Source organism: Pteropus vampyrus, unplaced genomic scaffold (assembly GCF_000151845.1).
Source record: "Pteropus vampyrus isolate Shadow unplaced genomic scaffold, Pvam_2.0 Scaffold80, whole genome shotgun sequence".
In the NCBI taxonomy this organism is placed as follows: Eukaryota; Metazoa; Chordata; class Mammalia; order Chiroptera; family Pteropodidae; genus Pteropus; species Pteropus vampyrus.
This window is the reverse complement of record NW_011888861.1, coordinates 2,001,980-2,005,067: the sequence shown is the minus strand read 5'-3', so window position 1 is coordinate 2,005,067 and position 3,088 is coordinate 2,001,980. Positions and strand designations below refer to the sequence as shown.

At 34.3% G+C, this 3,088-nt stretch overlaps 1 non-coding gene across 1 annotated transcript; it reads right to left on the bottom strand.

The window, feature by feature from the left end:
• Positions 1-1,275: 1,275 nt before the first annotated feature.
• LOC111741598 lies at positions 1,276-1,407 on the bottom strand. The gene has a single exon (XR_002781038.1). It is a non-coding gene; the product is annotated as a U11 spliceosomal RNA (small nuclear RNA).
• Positions 1,408-3,088: the final 1,681 nt, after the last annotated feature.

The following is a 3,088-nucleotide window of genomic DNA, read 5'->3' as shown; positions in this document are numbered from 1 at the left end:
ACATTTATAATTATTTATTTATTATTTGACAATGACATCTGCCTTTACAGTTCTGATGATTCTAATTATTCTTTTTGCTCTGTAATCTTAATAAAAGTATGGACCTTGTATTTTTTGTTTGTCAATTATTTTCCAGAGCCTTGCACAGTGTCTGACATAGAGTAGGAGTTCAATTAATTGACTAAATGAATAAAGTACAAAGACATAAAGAGAAAAAGCATTCTATTTAAAATATGAGGGAAAACTTACACCAGTTGAAAAGTATTGCTGTAATTATGCAATAAAAGCAGCACATAGCAGGCACTAAGTGCTCTCTGGATAGGAATTTAAAAATCAGCCTATCATTTCCAAAGGAGGAAACTGAGCCAAGATTGCTTTTGATTTAATTCAGCGGTCACACAGCAAATAGGTAACAGAACTAGACAGCCCCAGATACCATGATTAACAAGCTCAGGATCCTTTACAACATGCAATTCAACTTTTGTAGTTCCCAAGAATACTAAATGGTATTGAAATAAGTGGATTTTGTTTTAAGTCCTTCATTTCCACAAGAATATGGTAGGATCATCCTAAAATAGACTCTTTTTTAATTTAACATGTGTTCTAAAAGCTCTTGTAGCTTCGATGTTGATTTCAAAAGTGAGTTTTATGTGAATCCTCTTCCACTAATGGCTTTTTTACTTGTAAATTTGTCCATAAGTTTTCATCACTGTGTATTTTTGCTGCCAGGCTTCTTTTTGTATCAGTGGATTTTTAAATACCATTTTCTACTTAGTGAACGTGCGCTTCCTTTAATTCTTTCTAATTTGCACTGCTCACTAACAAAGTTTTAGAGAAGCAATCTAGAAGTGTGGAGTGAACACATAGGACGTAGAACTTGGGTTTGAGTTCTGACCCTGCCCTCCAAACCTTCATATTCTTATCTCTACAGTGCAAGGCTATTAATATTCACCTCCTAAGACAACTGATGTAAACTGAAATAAATTAAAGTATGAAAAAAAACTGACACTTAGAAAAAGTAATCAATTAATATTAGCTTTATCCCCATCTTAGTCTTTCTAGATTTGGGGGAACTAATCATTTCATTCACGTGTCTGTTAAGATTCTAGATTTTCATTGTGAATCTTTCAACTCAATTTTCTCAAATGACAGAGTACCATTCTCTTTAGTTTCTGTCCCTATAATGGCATGCACCTTTATATTTGACCACTCTACCTGTTCTTTTTTAGTCTTCTCTACTTTTTTTTTTCTTTCCTTCTTTTTTTTCCTTCTTATTGGGGCACCAGGAGCAATGATCACTAGCTGCCCAAATACCAAAAAATTATGCTTCCGAAATCTCCATGTCAATTCCACACAAAGAGCAACCAAGCTGCCCTCCATGTGCCATTCATGACAGGAGCCCTTTTTGGTCTTCTCTACTTTTGATGTATACTTATAATATCTTTCTCAATTATTCCATGTGTGGGTCACCAGAGTTTAATAGGATATAAGTTAAAATATCTCAGTGGCTCTATTGAAGATTGATTGTATACCAAAAAAAAAAAAAAATCATAAAATTGATGAACTAGGGATCCATATATTTATTTCTTAGGTATTTATTAATCATCTATTTTGTACATAAATTTGAGTTGCCTGATTCAGCAAATAAAAATAAGAATGCTCAATTAACTGGGTGTCTTACATTTTATTTGGTAAATCTAACATAAATAAGGGTTGATCTCTGTATAAGAATAAAAATTAAGATGTGGTTTCTACCCTAGGGGTGTTTTTTACAAGTTAAGCATATAGACATATACTTAGAAATAGATAATCAAGCAACACATGGAAAGAAAGGATTACAAAAGGATGGTGTATAAGTCTTTAGGGTTGTCATAACAAGATATTACAAACTGGATGACTTGACACAATAAGAAATTTTTTTCTCTCACAGTTCAGAAGGCCAGAAGGCCAGAAATCCAAAATCAGAGTAACAGCAGTGTCCATTCCTTCTGAGAGGCTTTAAGGAAAAATCTGTTCCTGCCTCTCTGTCCTAGTTTATGGTGATGGCCAGAAAACCTTGGCATTCCTTGGCTTATAGATGCATCACTACAATTTCTGTCTTGATTATCACATGACATTCTCCCTGTGTGTCTCTTCTTCTGCCTGTTTAAGGACTCCAATCATTGGATTAGAGCCCACTAATTACCTCTTCTTAACTTGATAATATCTACAAAGATCCTATTTCAAAATAAGGTCAAATTGAAAGGTACCAGGGGTTAGGATTTCAGCATATCTTTTTGGAAGACACAATTCAACCTCTAACAAATGGTATGGATATGGAATACCGTAGAGTTCAGAGAAGGGGCAATTTGTTGTGGGATAGAATTGAAAAGAAAAAAGGCCTATAGCTGTGTCAAGAAGTAATAGTGGTATTCTTTGTTGGAGAGGAGAAAAAAGGCTGGAAGGGGATGATGAATAAGAGAATAGTGAAGGAACTTGTCTGCCAGGAAGGGAAGATACTTGCTGTAATTTACTAAGAATGATCACGATCATGTACAAACTATGAGAAAAGCAACAGTAATTTAACTTCTTCAGCTCAGAAGAGCAACAGTGTCATTATGATGCAGATATTATTGATGTCCAAGTTTCCTTTTATCTCTAAAATTCAAATTTCTTAGTGTTAATTTGATTTTGGCACCAGCCCCAGAGATACTAGAGAGACAAGCCTGAGAAACTACTATAGGCCCTGTCTGTATCTCTGAGGAAGGCACTAAGGGAACCCAAGTTGGTGGTTATATTTAAAATCAAACATTTATGTAAAATAGGTATAAATTGTAAGTAGTTGGTACAGTTAGAATATTATTTATTCAACAGAGATTATTAACCTTTCTAACTTTTTATGAGGTATCTATATAGCGAAGTTGGTCTGGCTGAAACAGAGACCAGAAAAAAGTTATTAGCTTTGTTTATTGTGTGAGAGGCCAGTGTATAAGGCATGCTAACCTGGGTCCACAATTTTGTGAATGTGTACCATACTATGGTACATCATAGAATGTACCGTATTTCTATATGGACTAAAGGTTTTAGAACTGGCTTTCCAAATTAATTA